This window comes from Hemicordylus capensis, chromosome 6, assembly GCF_027244095.1.
Source record: "Hemicordylus capensis ecotype Gifberg chromosome 6, rHemCap1.1.pri, whole genome shotgun sequence".
Lineage (NCBI taxonomy): Eukaryota > Metazoa > Chordata > Lepidosauria > Squamata > Cordylidae > Hemicordylus > Hemicordylus capensis.
Genome location: NC_069662.1, coordinates 49,927,405 through 49,945,242, shown reverse-complemented (window position 1 = coordinate 49,945,242; position 17,838 = coordinate 49,927,405). Strand labels below are relative to the sequence as shown.

General features: G+C 43.4%; 1 protein-coding gene across 11 annotated transcripts in view; it reads left to right on the top strand.

Moving 5' to 3' along the window:
* The window catches only part of LOC128330410 (microtubule-associated protein tau-like), a 167,752-nt gene that overhangs the window by 2,742 nt on the left and 147,172 nt on the right, over positions 1–17,838 (top strand). For 7 of the 11 annotated variants that reach the window (XM_053263273.1, XM_053263269.1, XM_053263267.1 and 4 more), the window contains exon 1: positions 16,788–16,992. The gene's annotated coding sequence lies outside the window, so the exon portion shown is untranslated. Of the gene's footprint in view, positions 1–2,279; positions 2,607–16,787; positions 17,039–17,838 lie in introns of those variants that run through there. The other 4 variants (XM_053263270.1, XM_053263263.1, XM_053263264.1 and 1 more) reach the window with 3 other exon arrangements.

Sequence of the window (17,838 nt, the reverse complement as noted above, 5' to 3'; positions counted from 1 at the left end):
ACATGTCAGAGAATTCTAGACAATGGGGGCAATGGGGCAGCAGTGAGGTATGCTGCTGCCCTGATGGGCTTGGAACAAAATGGATGCTGGTGAGGGAAAAATGGCAGGAGGAAAAAATGGCAGGAGGAATAAGTGCACCCTCTCCAGCACTTAAAGCAGCACCTGCCTGCTGCCTTTGAGCTTCCCCGCTGTGCACATCCTTAACTTCTTCATCCCTCTAGCCCTTCAGGTCTAATGGTTGTTCACTACATGGCTGAAAGCCCCAAGGGCTCATTCCCCTAGCCCAAGCTGGTCTTTTATAGAGGGAGAGGTGGTACTTGTAGGGGGTGGCACAGATGGAAGTCCTCAGGCAATCACTCAGGGCTCCACCTACCACCAGCAGGTTGCCAACTTCTGCCTCCCTCTGGAATCAGCAGATGGCAGCCATACTTACTAGATGTAGTTATTGCATTCTTTTCCAGGAAATTTTACCCTCAAATATGAAAACTCTAATTGGCCCTAGGAGAAATACATAACTCTCATACATTTAAACATAGTTAAAATCAAAGACCAAGTATATGGGTTAGACTGTTGACTTGTTTTGTTGTTGTTGTTGTTTTTTGTTTTAATTATTTATATTTTAATTGTATTCCGCCCCCTTGTTGTGCTGGTTATAGGCCGTAATAAACTTTGAATGAATGAATGAATGAATGAAAGACCAAGTATTTTAGGTTATGTTTTACCTATCTCTTTTTCTACCCCAATCTAGGAACATTCCTTCCCAGAATACTTAAATTGTAAAGTCTGCAACATTGGAGGCTGCACACATTTATACAGTATAATTTGTGTTTTCCAGTTTTTGCACAAAAGTGCAGTGGGAGAGGTCCACAAGAGCCCATACTAGTCCACAGAATAGAAAGACTGAAGCTATGTGCCCCGATTCACAAACTTAATCCATGCGTAGAAACAGTTTTCAGCATGTGGATTTGCTATACATCGCACACAGATGCCTGCTGTGGGGAAGATGACATTCAGTAATGGGGTAATTCATTATAGAGATCCCCAAATAACCCAATCTTTTGTATGACTACTACTGCTGCTGCTGCTGCTGCTGCATCTACTATTGTTTATGTATAAGTTTTTGTATTTAAAAGTTCTCAGAATGGTTTAGAAAGGAGGAGGAGGTGGAGATGGAGGTGGTTTCCTGTCCTCAAAAGAAACACAAGGGAGACGCTAGCAAGAACTACTGGAAGAATGCTGTGCTGGGGTTGAATAGGGTCAGTTGCTCTCCCCCTGCTAAACATAAGAGAATTACCACTTTGAAAGGTGCCTCTGTCTTATTCTTTGCTTAGTTAGCTAGGCTTTGACTCTTTTTTGCATTAGGTCACTGGAGCATATGTGCAGCCTTCTACTGTTTCTGTAGTTCTGTGGGTCAAGGCTCTGGTATGTATTTCAAGTGTCATGGAACTTGGGTGTTTTAAACCAAGGGAAAGGGGGAAACCCTTCAAGAAGGGACATCTAGCAGCTAGAGTATGGAACAAAACCATCTCCTGTGTGCTGCTTTTTGTCAGGTACTGAAATGATAGTGTTTGCTCCCCCTGTTCTGATATGTTAATACAAAGTCATATGAAGGGAAAATAGAAGTTCTTCTCTGTCCAAGCTATCCCTCATAAAGTCAGACCTGAGCAGACACACTATTGGAAATTTGCAGTAGACTATTATAATTTGGCTTCCAGTCAATAATGTCCTCACAGTCTGTTTAAATGTTATCAGCAGAATATATTATAACAGTATAGATGGATGTATGCACTGAGAGTAGAATAGCTTCTCTGTCTCACCTTGCTTTTAATTCCTGAATCTTGTCCATCATCCAGCTACCTAGTCTCAGTGAAGTAATAAATATATTTTAACTAATGTTTAGTAGCTTCAACAAATATATATTCTATTATTGAAAACTGCTTTTGGATGGTACTTATTTCTTCCAAAGCCTCATGACAGAAAATTAATTGCATCAGTTGGAGAAGGTTTCAAACTATCTACAGTACATGCATACACTGTTTAAATCAGATTGGGCATAGGCTACTTCCTCAATACTATTTTGTACCTGTATGGAACAAATTATTTTTTGCAGATCCTTGACTCATGCAGACTCTGTCCTTTTCTGTAATGTAAGATGGGAGATAATACCACCAAGGAGTATATACATCAATTGTGAGGTTGGCTGTCTAGCTGGCTGCTATGGTGACAGAGTCTGTACTAGTACCTTAGGCAGACAATTCTGTCACAGACTCATTGTGGAACCTTAGGGAGAGTCACTTAACCCTTTGTTTGTCCATCTATACAATGGGGAGAGTGTTTCTTTCTGGCCATCAACAGTGCCATAGGGATGCCTGCTTTTTCCTATAAATAATACCAACCAAGTGCTATATCACTACTAAGTGGAGTCCATATTGTCTGCAGGTTGACAGCTACTTGAAGCATCTAATTGCTTTGTGAAAGATTTCTACACATTGAACAAGAGGAACGTGATCCTTAGGTTTGGAATCTCTCTTTGGAGTATACAAAATCTGGGAAGTGTTTAAATGGTAAATCCCAGGCGGAAAGTCACCAGAGGAGCCATTTGTAAGGTAAGCAGAAGAGATACTGATGTATATGTATATGTTGTTCAGCCTTGCAGTTAATTCTAAACAAATGTTACCAGGCCACCCCAACATATCTGTGTCACAAGTTAGCCTGTGTGGTAAGTCTGGCAATTGCTTGCTTGGAATAAATAATTACTCACTCTAGAAGAGTGGTTACATGCAAGATGGGTGGGATTTTCTCATGGTAATGGATGTAATTAAAATGTAGAGGTTAATGTACTTGTGTTAAACACATAAGGGGTACAAAGGAGCCTATGGGCTGATTCACAGAATTAAAATAATATGCAATAAATCCTAGATTCCCATGGTGTGTGTGCTCCCAATTTATAGTCATATGAGGGGAAATTTGCAATATTGGGTTAGCACTAAACCAACCCAACATCTACCAAGGATCAACAGTCAGAATTCAGTTCTAAGAGTCACAGTTTTGGGTAGATCTTGCATTGGCATGGTGACAGCCCAACATCACTGATTTTTCCTGGGTCCACACAGCTGGAAATCAGAAGAGTGTGTGTAAAAATCTAGGATTTAATGTTTACCAGCTATTGTTTTAATTGACTATAGGATACTAGTCCTATTTTCTCATCTGTACATACATTATTATAGAAAGAAAAGGAGGCAGCAAATTATCCAGCCAAAATATCCTCTGAAATGTGAAACTCAGTGAGAGATTAAATGCAAAAGCAAGTTTGGAAATGTATTGTGTATGTCCTAAAATATAAATAATACCAGATTTAATAGTGGTCAAAGTATTTTCTTGGAACCCCTCATATAAAGCTTAACCTGCTAAACAGTTGGTCAAATTGATATTGAGGTAGAGAGCAAGGCCAGTAGGAAAAGGTGAGAACCCTACCTTTAGATGGCTATAGTATGCATGCTCACCTAGGAGTGAACTCTACTTAATATAGCAGGACTTACTTTTGAGTAAGCATGCATACGATTGTTCTATTAGTCTAATAGTTACATGTTACAAATTGCTGAAGGGTGGTATGCTCTTTATCTTTCAAGTAATCACGCTTGCTCTTTGTCCAAAAGAAGGTCTTTGTCAAGCCTTACACTACCTTGGGTTGCTGCAGCTCCTTAATAAAGCACATGTATTTTGTCCTTGATAACCCCTTTAAGACTTCTAAACTAGTGTGAATCTCCTGGGAGGAGTTCACACTACTTAATTATTTCAGAAGTGCAACAACTAGATTTTTTTCTGAAGTTGCAATAACTTGGCACAATGCTGGTTTTAAGGTACTGTACCAGTTTAAGGTACTGGTCTTTTTGCGTGTGTTTGTAAGGCAAATAAATATGATTTTGTGACCCAATACACCTGTATTGCACTGTTTTAAAGTCAATGAGGAGACATTAGCAGGATTAAGATGTAATGTTTGCTATACCATTATTAAGCTATGGTGTAGCATTACTCACACAAGCCTTGGTCTCTTGTGTGCTCCTTTCCCTTCTGCATACAAGAAGAGGAATTTTTACATCTGTTTTTGGTTTAAAACAAAACAAGATTTGTCATGTGTATTAACCTGGTAATTTCTGGCTTATTCTTATCACAGTCAGTGAATAAGCCAGGATATAAAACTGGGATCTGATCCCGGTTTGATATCCTGGCCATGTTCTTATGATCTGTAATGTTTGTTCCAGGAGTGACCAGCTATGATTCCAAGCCTCTTTTGAAAACTGTGTGCATGGTGGTGAAAATCCCTGTACAGAGCTAATATACTTCAGATGACCTGAGATTGACAGTGTTGGATCAGTGCGACACCCAACTATTATCATGCCTTGCATACGATAACTTCCTGGTTCTCTGACTGAGATTTTCACTGCCACATGTGCAGTTTTTGGGAGTGTACAGGGTACACTCATAGCTGGCCACTGCTGGGACTAACTTTATTGATTGTAAGAACATGGCTTCTGGCTTGTTCACAAACCATGGTTAAAACAAACTAGGATTTGCTGTGTGCAGTGACAAGTTTTAAATCAGGAATGGAAAAAGAAAATTTCCTCTTCTTACATGCAATGGGGAGCAGAGAGTGTGCAAACTTGAGGCTCATACTGGTAGTGCTAAAACACTATGGTTTAATAATTATTTACAGTTATGTCTGAGTCTAGCTACTGAATCAAACGTCCTTTTCTGTTTAATTACAAATAATGGGAAAGTGAAAGAGATGGAGAGTTCCATGTAGTCAGTAGTTAATTCAGCACTGACACCCATCATGGTACATGCCTTTAGGGACTCCTGTACTAATAAGATTGTATCATACATTTCAGATATGCCTCAAGACATACTTATTAACATTAGTGTTTATTCCATCAGAGGATTAGAAAGTACTTCTTCTTTCTTTCTTTATTTAAAATATTTATACCCTGCCCCTCCAGTGCATTACTGCTTGGGATGGCTCACAACAATAAGACAGACACAAGATACAATAAAAGTAATAAAATTAACTAAATTAAACAACAACACAAAGTTGCCAGATTAAAAACCACAATCATTATCAGGTTCAAATTAAAACTTAAAATTATAAACTAAAGAACCTACCAGATATATAAAAATTAAAATGGAGCATTAAAAAGCCTCCTTAAAAGCCTCCTTAAAAAGGTGCGTTTTAAGATGTGTTTTAAAAACACTGAGAGAGGGAGCATGGTGAAGCTATTCAGGGAGGGCGTTCCAAAGCCAAGGGGCCATGACCAAAAAGGCCCTGTCTCTAGTCCCTGCCAACCGGATCTCTGTTAGTAGCAGGGTCATGAGCAGGGCCTGAGATGATGAACGGAGGGCCCTGGCAGATTCATATAGGCGAATGCGGCCAGGCCCAGAACATCAACATATACAGGTCGAGTATCCCTTATCCGGACATCCAAAATCCGGAATGCTCTAAAATCTGGACACCACACCATAACCCCTCCCCCACCTCAGCTTACTTTAAAAATGCGGTCAAACCCCCTCCCTCAGGGCCGGTCTGGGCCATCCTGCTGCCACCAGCGCCTCCCGCCTCCTCTGCTAGCCTCCTCCACTTGCCCACCTCCTTGCCGCCGCCTCCTTGCCACCGCTGGAACTCTTGCATGCTCTCGCGAGAGTTCCACCTCACTTTACTATTTATGGACAATTCCAAAATCCAGAAAAGTCAAAAATCCGGAACTTATCCGGTCCCAAGCAGTCCGGATAAGCAATACTTGACCTGTATTATTCCAGATGTTATAATGCTGCAAGCAGGACTCCTAAGTGCTGCTGACTATACATTGTACATCAACATAATTAAAGCAGTGCCCCTCTGATGCTATTTCAAGTTATTAGTGGACTTTACAATAAATATATGTATGGTTTAGGGAAGTGGCCTTGGATCTGAATGTTTTCACGTTTTGCATTTTCCATTTTTAAGGGAAGCTTGAATGATGCAATATTACTTGTTCAAAAATTTATTCCATTTAATCTCACAATGACTGCATTTGCATGTAACCAGAGTTAAAGGGCCTCTGGTTGAAATTTGTGTATGTTCGAATGCGTGCATCTGCAGTTCGGACTGAAAATCTACTCACAGTTTCCCCTCCGAGACTCTGATGTGTACCTTTGGTTTATAGTGGGTTTCATCACCTCTAACTCCAGTTTGGTGGTGCCAGCATTAAATGCGAATGCTGCTCCTCAGACCCACTCTGCAGCAACCAGAGTTGAAGGAGGACGTTTCTCCCTCGCTCCAGCTGTGATTGGCTGCTGGGTCAAAAAGAAAGCCCACACAGCCAGTTCCCCCTCCTCTCTACAGTCTCCCTGACTGTAGAGAGCCTTCTGTCCATTACATACGAATTAGGGATGTGCTCGAAATGCAATTCGGCATCCGAATCACAGCACAATCCTTTTAAAACCAAGGTCTTACACAGACGCTCTAACTTGGAGGAGAGCACGTCCATACTTGCTCCTCTTCTGCTCGGTGCCACTTCTGTAATTGTGGCACTCCTCCCCAGCTATTATAACGCTATGGCGGGGCATCTCTCAGCTGCCCCTGTGCTTCACTGGCATGCAGGGACAGCTGGGAGATGCCCTGCTGGTGTGTAATCATAGCTGGGATAAGTGCTGCAATTACTGAAGTGGCAGCAAGCAGAGGAGAAGGCATGGACTTGTTCTCCTCCATGCTAAAGGGGCTGTGTAAGCCTTTGGTTTTAAAAGGATTGTGCTGCAATTCAGACACCAAGTTGTGTTTTGAACACATCCCTAGTGCAAATGAGGACATGAGAGAGAGGGAAGAGGGGAACAGAACAGTGGGTTTCATGTTATGTGCGAATGTGGCCAACTTCTGTGTGGGTTAAACTCCCCGCCCCCACACATAAAATAATAGTTAAACCACTTAACACCATTCAATTTTCCACCTTGGCCCCCGATCCATTCCCACTCCCATCCCCTGTTTGAGGGCCTCCTCCTGGTTCCAACCCAAATATACTGTAGCAGACGTCCAGACACAAACATCCTCCTAATATAACCTTACCACTATTTTGACTTGCATGTTTCCTACTTAAAGGAGCTCCCTCCCTTTTAGAAACATTAATTGTTTCACATTAGGCATCAGGAAGAGTAGTATATTATAGGAACATAGGAAGCTACCATATACTGAATCAGACCATCTAGCTCAGTATTGTCTACACAGACTGGCAGCAGCTTCTCCAAGGTTGCAGGCAGGAATCTCTCTCAGCCCTATCCTGGAGATGCCAGAGAAGGAACTTGTTCCTTCTGTTCTTCCCAGAGCAGCTCCATCCCCTAAGGGGAATATCTCACAGTGCTCACACTTCTAGTCTCCCTTTCATATGCAACCAGGGCAGACCCTGCTTGGCTAAGGGGACAAGTCATGCTTGCTACCACAAGACCAGCTCTCTACATGCACTGAGCTCTTTCCCTAATAACTAACAATATCCAGACCCATTAATACACTAGTACAGAACAACTAAACATTATTTATTTTTCTCCTCACCCAGTCAGCTTTCTGTTTTACATGGGGCAGTACAGCACACTTTCCCTAATAATCCTTTCCCAACTCTTTACAATTCTAAGCCTTTCAGAACAATTTAAGAGCCCTTCCCACTTTATCTCCCAGCTATGCCTTTAGTCTCACTGAACATGGGGTATAGTATCACAAGATGGCATCCATTCTCTATCATCTTCTCAAGCCAAATACTAAATATTCTGAACTCTACTAGCCCAGTCAATTATGTTGGAACATTCTTTTCATCAGTGCCATCCCAGCAACTGGAAGAAGAATGTTTTCTTCTCCTGCTTATAATGTTGTTAAAGCATGTCATAGTGCCCAGCAGCCCAGACATGCCCTTTTCTGCCTCAGATGGGATTCTTCTGCTTTGTCCTCCCTGTTCTCTCTCTCTTTCAGGTTTTGTGTAGTGGAAACTTTAGGAAGTCAATGAGGATTATTATTTTTCTTCCAAACTTTACTGATGTAATTGTTTTTCTATTCAAGCTAAAAATCTTGATGCTATGCTTGATTATGTTTTCTTCTCAGATCTCATTCTTAGCCTAGTCCTGTCAATTTCAGTTGTCTTATTCGGTTTCAAATGGGGAAGAAAAATAAAAAATATATACTGTAATGTGATATATACCTAAAGCTGGTGTACATGTTGAAGACACAATTCTATATTTAATGTCTGAATCTTTTTTGAACTTCTGCATCAATTTTTAAGAGGATGAGGAGTGAGCAAGACCTCTCAGACTGGGGAGCAAGGCTTTGACGGTGGTAATTATGGTGAAAGTGTCTAAAAATAGGCCAACAAAAAATTACTCTGTAAGATTCTGGTGCAGCTAAATCACTCAGATGGCTTAGCCACTTATTGTAGATCCTTCAATAGAATTACTACCATTCTATTCCATGGCTACTTATCCCCTGTAATTGGATTTAGGGATGGAAAAACTGCAGGAGGTTTCTCTAATCAGACAACCTCAAGTATTTAACTATTATTTTTTATTCTGATGAATCATTCAAGTGCAAATCGAAAATGATTTGGGAGCTGAGCAAAAATCATGAAGGGATATCACATGAGAAAATGCAAGGAAGCTAGAACATGCAGAAAACCATATCTAAATGTGTGTGTTTACTATATAATAATGCACCTGTTTATGTGATTTGTACCAACATAAGCATAGGACTCAAAATTTCTTATTGGGGCGTAGCTAGGGGAGAAGGGGCCCGTGTTCATCCCTCTCCTTGGTGGTCCCCCAGAATGAGGGAGATAATGAAGAAAATAGGGAGGGGTGGAGCTGGAGGGCCCTCAGGAGCTGGGGGCCCGTGTTCTTCGAACCCTTTCACTCAATTATAGCTACGCCCCTGCTTATTAGTATTTGCGAAGTAAGGTAGCACAGACTGAGGCACACGCACAGTTGGGCGGTGGGGGTGGGGGGAGGCAAGATTCAACCGACCTTCCCCCAGATGACTGCTAACAGCTTGGACTGTGCGCAAGCTGCACACTCACACAACCAGCACTGCTAAGAGTAGCGCAGATGAATCCACGCTGCTCCCAGCAGTGCTGGTAAACAGAGACTGGGACTCATTGTCCCAGCCTCTGTGTATCCCACAATGCACTGTGCAACATGCACAGTGCATGGGGGGATTCCCCCAAGAGATGTGCACTCTAGGTTCTCGAATCTGTGTGCAGCCAGGCTGGAATCAGCCCGGCTTACACACGAGCACATAGCCAAGGTTTAGGGAGCACTCGCTTCCTAAACCTCAGCTAGTAGCTGGACTACAAAGCCAGGCAAGGTGGCGCTGGCCTGCTGGGATTGGGCCCAGTCCTGGTGATTATATCACACACAGCCTAACCCAGGCTGGGCAACCGTAGCCTGGGTTAGGCTGCACGTGAGAACAGCCTCACACACGGTGACAGTTAAATAAGTTGGTGATGCTCAAAGGAAGTATTTTAGGAGTCATAGTTCTGTGTTCCTTAGAACACAATTCTGTGTTCCTCAACCCAGTGTCCCAGGTTGAGGCGGTGGCCAGAGGTGCTTTCTATCAGCTTCGGCAGATATGCCAGTGCAGCTGTATCCATTTCTCAAGATAAATGGCCTCAGAACCGTGGTACATATGCTGGTAACCTCCAGACTTGACTACTGCAATGTGCTCTCTGTGTGGCTGCTTTTGTACATAGTCCAGAAACTGCAGTTTCTGGCAGCCAGGTTGGTCTCTGGGTCATCTTGGAGGGACCATATTACTCCTATACTAAAAGAGTGACACTGGCTCCTAATAGGTTTCTGGGAAAACTACAAGGTGCTGGTGATAACTTATAAAGCTATTTAGGCCCAGGGTATTTAAGAGAACATCTTATTTGTCATGAGCCTCACTGACCATTGAGATCATCGGGAGAGGTTTGTCTGCAGTTGCCACCGGCTTGTCTGGTGACTACATAGGGATGGGCCTTCTCTGTTGCTGCTCCAAGACTCTCGAATGTGCTTCCTACTGTAATAAGAGCCTCTTAATCTCTGACAACTTTTTAAAAGTATCTAAAGATTTTTTTTAACTCAAGCTTTTTAACTGTACTGTAATTTTAAATTGTTTTAAGTGGTTTTCATTTTGAATGTGTGTTATGTTGTTGTAAACTGCCCAGAGATGGAAGGTTGGGGTGGTCTACAAACTCAATAAAGAAATAAATAAAGGTGTGGCAGTTACATTCAAATCACTGGACTGTGATTTGGCACTACAGGAATGAGCCCCAATGAGTGATGGATTCAGTATGGTGCTTCCTCCTGTTTCCTCCTCTTCTCATGCTTTCCAATCTACGGCTTCCAAGCCTGTTTTAGTGGCAAACCAACGTTTGCCTCAATGTCCAACCTTCCTTTGCAAATCAAGGTTTGCCTTCCTTTGCAAATCAAGACTGCAAATCAGGAGGTATATTCTACCTGCCACATCACAATGCAATAATTACTATAGTTTCAATTTATTTAGATCATTTCCATTTAGAGATCAGTGTGGCTGTTTTCTGAGTATAGCTCCCTGCTCTTTTGATAACTTTTGCAAAATGGGGATCTGGTGTTGGCTGACCCAGCATTACAGATTAAATTGACTCAGGGGAGTAACAGTAACAGCAGGAGAGAGGGCATGCCCTCAACTCCTGCCTGTGGCTTCCAGCAGCATCTGGTGGGCCACTGTGCGAAACGGGATGCTGGACTAGATGGGCCTTGGGCCTGATCCAGTAGGGCTGTTCTTATGACTGTTCTATTTGCTTGTACCTGTTTTCAGTATAAAGATCTTAAAATATGAATTCCTTATGGATAGAAGCTTTGTGGAACATAGGACCAGAGGAAGCTTGCATGGACTGAGGGCAAACTACATGTGACCTTAAACCTGTCTTGAACAGAAGTGGTCCCTTTATGTTCAAATATAGTCCTAAGATATAACCACATTATTTGCTTCTGATCTTCACACAAACTTCTGTAGCATTTATGTCAAGCCTTAGGTCTTGTAGTTATGTAAATTACAAGACCTACCTGGAGAAGTGAAGAAAAAGATTAACAAGGCCAACAGGAACTCAGGAGTGACCTAGTACAGGACAGGCTCAGCAAAGAACACCGCCACTGGTTGTCACTTACAGCTCACAGCTAAAGCCTCTCAAATGCATCAGTCACCTAGGATCTACTGCAGGAGTAGACAACCTTTGGCACTTCAGCTGTTGTTGAACTACAATTACCATCATTCCCAGTTGCAATTGTCATTCAACAACAGCTGCAGTGTCAAAGATTGCCTACCCCGACCTACTGTCTACCCTTAAATATGATCCGTTCCACTCACTGTCCTTTGCGATATCCAGTTTAAATGTCGGACACCCAGAAGGCTAAGCAGCATAGTGATCCCATATGAGGGAGGCGGGAAGGGAGGTGATGGATTGCGCAGAGCTGGGCACTTTATATCTTGCTCTCTTTCTCCTCCCTGTACCTTCCACCTACAAGCAACCATCTAGCTAGATGGACACCCATAGGCAGAAGTGGAGGGAGAGCATGAGAGAGCGCCCAGCTCTGCTGTCTTAATTGTCTTCCCTTCCATTGCACAGGATCACCGGACTGCTTAGCCTTCTCAGGCATTTAAACTGGAGATGGGCTCCCTACTGATCTCCAGTTTAAATGCCCGACTGTCCAGAAGTTAAGCTGCCAGGAAATGTCCATGAGGGGAGGGAGGGAGGTGGAGAGTTGGGAGTAGCAGCAGCAGCTCGAGGTGAGGTGAGGCAATGTCTGCAGGTGGTGGGGCAGGGCAGGATGCCTGTGTTTGCTGCCCCAAGATGCAGGCGCTGCCTGAGGCTCCTGCCTAACCTCACCTCATTAATGAGCTGCCTATAGTAACGTGACATGCCTATTTCTTCTCATGTCTGTTTGGCTTCTGACTTCTCTCTCTCTCTCTCTCTCTCTCTCTCTCTCTCTATACACACACACACACACACACACACACACACACACACACACATCTCTCAACTGATGAAAAAACTTTATCCATTTGGCAAAATGGGCTGTGGCCAACGAAAGCTTATGTAATAATACATTGGTTAGGTGCCATCAGACTTGCTGCATTAGGCTAACTCTGCTTCCCCTCTGAAATGTATTAAGATAGTAAATGTTGCTGAATGTGTTAGCAGTTATTCACTAGTACGTTCAGTCAGATTAATTGTGGGTGTAAACATGCTTACATAAAAGAAAGGAACGAAATTGTGAAGGACAGTTTATTAAAGCCTGTTTCACACATTCCTTTGAATGTGCAAGGGGTGGGAAGAGTGTGTCTGCTTGTGGCTACTGGCCCCACCCCATACGCTCATACATCAGAAGATCTGAAAGAGACTACAAGTGTACAAACAGCAGGCTTAGGCTCCCTCCATGCAGTGCCAGATGTAGACACAAGCTAAGAAAGCTACAGCTTAGGACCTCATGTTAAGAGGGGCCTCTGAATATGACTAAACTTCAAGTTGTATGTAATTGATTGAAAAATCAATAAGAAAGGAAAATACGACTCTAAAATAATCATTATTGTTCTGAGAGGACAAAAAAAATATTTATATGGCAACACCATGTTTTGTCATATTGAATGTATAAGTCTGTGCAGAAGTAACAGAGTTATATCCAAATTTGATTAGACTGGGACCTGGTTTCTGATCATTGCCCACCATCATGGTTATAGGCAATGTTAGTCTCTTCCAATGAATGCTGCTATAACTGTGAGGAGTGCAGTGAGAGGTGTGTGTGAGTGATAAAGTGGGTCAGGACTTCCAGCTCATTTTGCAATGCTATGGGGCATTTAAAGATTGACATAGCTTAGGGCCTCAGCATGTTGTAATCTGGCCCTGCCTCCATGAGATGGAGAACCTTTGAATGGGCAAGGGCTCTAATCTGGATGAAACCTATGTGCATAGCATACCCTATATGCACATAGGCCCTTTCTCACCTGACAAATGTGTGTACAGTGTGGAGCCAGCAGGCACATACATACATCTGTACATACATTCAGTTGGAGATGTGCTTAAGCAATCTGCTTCAGAAGCCAGTGTATGACAGGTTATTACACAGGCACAGGGGTGGGGGTGGAGAGGTAAAACAGCTTTCTGTCTTATTTCACCCGACCTCCCCTCTGCCCGATCTTCTGTGGTTTCTCAAAGTGTTCCTTTTGCATTAGTTGTGTTAGAACAGGCATTTTAAAGTTCAGAGTCACCTGCTGAACAAATGTGCCATTAAAAAAAAAAATCTGTGGGGAAATGGCTAAGTTATGAGGAGCAGAGGTTGAAAAGCAATATGAAACCTCACCACCACGGTCAGGTCCTTTCCACATGCCCCCACCTTTATATTTATAACTGAAGATTTGCTAACTTAATAGTGAAGCCCACACTGACTCAGTTTCTTCGGGTCAATGCTTTCGATAGTCTGTCTTCTGTATGAGGGGCCTTTCATGGGTTTGTCACAATAAATATGTTTTGGATTTCTACAAATTAAGGAAATTGCTCTCATTAGATTCTGTGGTAACATCAGGTTCACAAGTGCTCAGTTGCAGTCAGTGCAGAATATTATCTATGTACCTATTTATTTGGAACATTTATACCCCGCCCCTCCAGTACACTTACTAGTGCTCGAGGCAGCTCACAACAATAAAATAGATAAAATATACAATAAAAATAATAAAATTAACCAGATGAAGTAAACAAGTTAAGTCAGATTTAAAACCACAATCAATATTAAATTTCAAATTAAAAGTTATGTTAAAAGCTAAAAATTGAGATTTATAAAAACTAAAGAACCTACCAGATATAACCAAAGATGTAGCATTAAAAGCCTCTTTAAAAAGATGTGTTTTTAGTTCCCCCCCCAAAAAAAACACTGAGGGAGGGAGCATAGCGAAGCTCTTCAGAGAGGGCATTCCAAAGCTGAGAGACCTGAACCGAAAAGGCCCTGTCTCTAGTCCCCCCCAACCAGATCTCTGTTAGTCCCCACCAACTGGATCTCAGGGCCATGAGCAGGGCCTGAGATGATGAACGGAGGGCCCTGGCAGGTTCATATGGGTGACTGCAGTCCAGCAGGTACCCCAGACCCCAAGCTGTGTAGAGATTTAAAGGCCAAGACCAGCACCTTGAATCTAGCCCAGAAGTGGACCAGTAACCAAAGAAGCTCCTGCAGGATGGGTGTGATACTCATGAAGTGACTTGCACCCACGAGCATCCTTGCAGCAGCATTCTGGACCAGTTAAAGCTTTCGAATAGTCTTCAAGGGCAGCCCCACATAGAGTGCAGCAGTCCAGTCTAGCTGTTACCAATGCAGGAGGGACTGAGGTCAGGTCCGACTTCGCCAAGTAGGGTCACAGCTGGCGTACCAGCGTAGTTGGTAAAAGGCGCTTCTGCACACCGCCACCACCTGTGCCTCCAAGGACAACGTCAGGTCCAAAAGCACCCCCAAGCTGCGGACTTCGTCTTTCAGACGGAGTGTGTCCCTGTCCAAGACCAGATTTACCTAATTACTCGGCTGAACAGTTCGACCAACCCAGAGCACTTCCGTCTTATCTGGATTAAGTTTCAGCTTGTTTGCCCCCATCCAGTCCAGAATAGCCTCCAAGCCTTGGTATATTCTATAGAACATATGTAAGGAGAGAGAAAAGGGGAGGGGAAACATTGTGGCTTAGCTGACTGGAATGGAGGGAGGCAGAGGCATGTATTGTAATCCCTTTCTCTGTGTGTGTGTGTGTGTGTGTGTGTGCGCATGCGTGCGTGCGTGCGTGCATGCATGCGTACATGTGTGTGTTAAGATATACATTTCTGACCTCTTGGCTCAGCAGTGTAAAGGGCAACCTAAGCTACCTTACAGGGTTGTTATTGTTGGAAATTCTCTGTGGTGAGAGAATCCCTTTCTCAATATAGCAGAGTGCACAGAGGCACAACACAGCGGAATTTGCTTAGGCATGCGTGTATGCTGAGAGTAAAGTAACTTGGAGCCAATTCATAGTTTCAAATCAATATATAAGAACTCCATTCTAGATAGGAAAGTGAGGAGTTAGGATCTCTAATCTATCTATCTAGCTGGATGCAGATGGATTCTGCATCTTCTCTGCACACATGGTGCAGGGAGAGGGGCTTGCCATGTTGCAAGGTAGAAGGACAGGTATGGAAGAGAGAGAGGAAGGAAGTTAATCCCTCAGAGTACCAATCTACATTTCAAAGGGATAGTGTCAGATTAGTAGAGAAGGGATGACCAATGTCAGTGGAGAAAGGATGACCAATGTCTTGACCCTCTAGCCCTCTGACTCACTAGTCTGTCCTCCACTGTCTGAGACGAGACAGCGCAAAGTCCTTAACTTCCAACAGTTATTAGGATAAGCAAGAAATGGAAAAGAATCACGTAAGCAGCACTGCATTTTCTCTCTCAGGCTTTGCCAAATAAAGTTGCGGCTTCTTTAAAACCTAAGCTCTCATGTCTGCGTCTTTATGATGCCTTGCAATCTAAAACAATATTTCCACTTTCCTTGTATGTGGCACATATGGGATTCTCTGTTTTAAAAAGTGAGGAAATTAAATGGAAGCAAAACGTTTACAGGGATAGCTATAGGTGTGGCAGCTCCAACTAAACTGCAAAAAGCAAAGAAATGTAATGGCCCATGATATTCACACTATGGGGTTTGAGACATGATGTCCAGTCTAAGTAAGATATTGTACTGGCTTATGAAATCATAAATATGGAATTACAATTTGGCTCAGTCCTCCATGTTCCAATCCACTGCCTCCTTAGATTGGTGGCAGCAGCACAAGCAGAGGCATTTGGTAATAAGTGTGTCTGAGCATATAGCGAGTGCTGCTATTTTACTAACTGTACTGATTGACGTTGTTGCCTGCTGAAGCAACAGCACTCACTATATGCACAGAGACACATGTTACCACCAAGTTATTCTTAAACATTGCTGCAACACTAATCCGCATTTATGATTTTGTAGGCCACTACAATGTCTCAGGCTGGGCATCAGATCTCATACTGCCATGGCTGAGCCTCATGGGTCACAAAATTTCCTTGCTTTCTGCAGTTCAGAGGGAGCTACCAAACCCATAACTACCGCTATAAACCAACGTTTGTCTCTGGTTTGTTTTGTGGCGTTAATTGCTTATGAGTACACTATAGCAGCAACAGAAAAGATGTAGGTCGGAGGTGTAGAAAAAAATGTACAAGACGTAGGTCGGAGAGCAGGCTCAAGCAGTAGTCTTTGGTGCAAGAATACCAGTACGTAAGTGTTCCTGTTTGGGGGGTATCTTTGTCAGCACATACTGAATTCTGAAATTTTAATAGAAGTGGTAGTAGTTGTGGTGCATACATGTAAACAGGTGCGTGTTCTAGAAATAAGGCTGTTCGGATTTCCATCCTGACTGAACCACGAACCAGCAGCCCGTTAACAGCAATTTAGCAAATACCTCTTGGCCTCTAGATCGAGCTAGTATCTCACGTGTTATATAGAAGGGAAACTATTTTCATTTGATAAATTTTGGCGCTCGTGGTTGTGCCGCTCCCAAAGGTGCTGGGAAAAACCCGACAATTTTTCCAAAGAAGACAAAGAACACAGGTTGGGGGAGCGCAAATAATCTGCGCTTGCGCGTCATGCTAGCGATTGTAGGGAGGTGTCTCTGAAAGAGGACACGAACGAGCATTAGGCGCATGCGCGGTGGAGTCCCTTCTGCCAGCGTTTCGGCGCGGGAGAGCCGCCTTGTTTCTAGAGGAGCTGGGAGGGCCTTGGGAACGCGCATGCAGGACTCCCTGCGAAGGTTCCGGAGCTTGTGCGCGTTCCCGTTTTGTCTGACTCTCCTTCTCTCCTGTCACTCCCCCTCCTCCCGGCTTTGGTGAGCGAGACTTTCCAGAGAGCTCTCCCTGCAGCAGCATTAGCAGCCGCAGCGCCAGGTAGGAGTTTCCACCACCACGGTGCAATCTGCTCCTAGCAGAGCAGGTACACCGAGCGCCTTCAGACTTTGCAAACCTTTGGGTGTTGGGGATGGACGGGAGGGGGTGTGTTAAGCGCACAGGTGCGTGCACTTACGGAGGGAAGGAGCTTGCAATGGCTAGAGGGGGAGGTGTCGTGCCGTGCAAAGGCTTCGGAGCAGGAGGCTTCAGTGCGCTTGGCGTAATTTGGGTTGAATGGAAGGTTGGGACGCGCTAGTAGGCGTGCGGGTAGCTTGTTCTCTAGCTGTAAGCCTTTAACGCCGTCCTTACATCTGCAAAACCCTGCTAGTTGTAGCCATTTAAATCGCTTTTTTCTTATTTAACCACACCCTCTGAAAAGAGAAGCCCTATTGCAAAGAAATACGCGCTCGCTCGCCACCTGCTAGTGCTTATGGCAGTACTAACACAGGCTTTTCTCTCTGGTCGATTGTAGCTGTATTAAGGCTCCTTTCCATCCTTCAGCACTCAGTAGAGATTCTTGTATTGCAAAATGGGGTAGTAGGGGTGTGTCTCCTGGCGCCTCAAGGGTAGGCTTGGTTATGTGAGAAGATACCCAAGGCATATCTCTGTCTATGAATTAAAAAACAAAACAAAAAAACGATTATTGATTTATCTAAAATGAACGGTGGTGTTTAGAAATATAGTATAAAAAGCAAACATTTTGTGATTTGAGGCATGTTTTCTTTAAACAACGTAAACTAAATAAAATGTAACAAATGAGTCTCTTTATTCCTTCTACGTTCCAAATCGTGGTTGCCAGTTGCTGCACTTGGGGTTGCAGGTGAATTTTAAGGATACCTTCTTTTG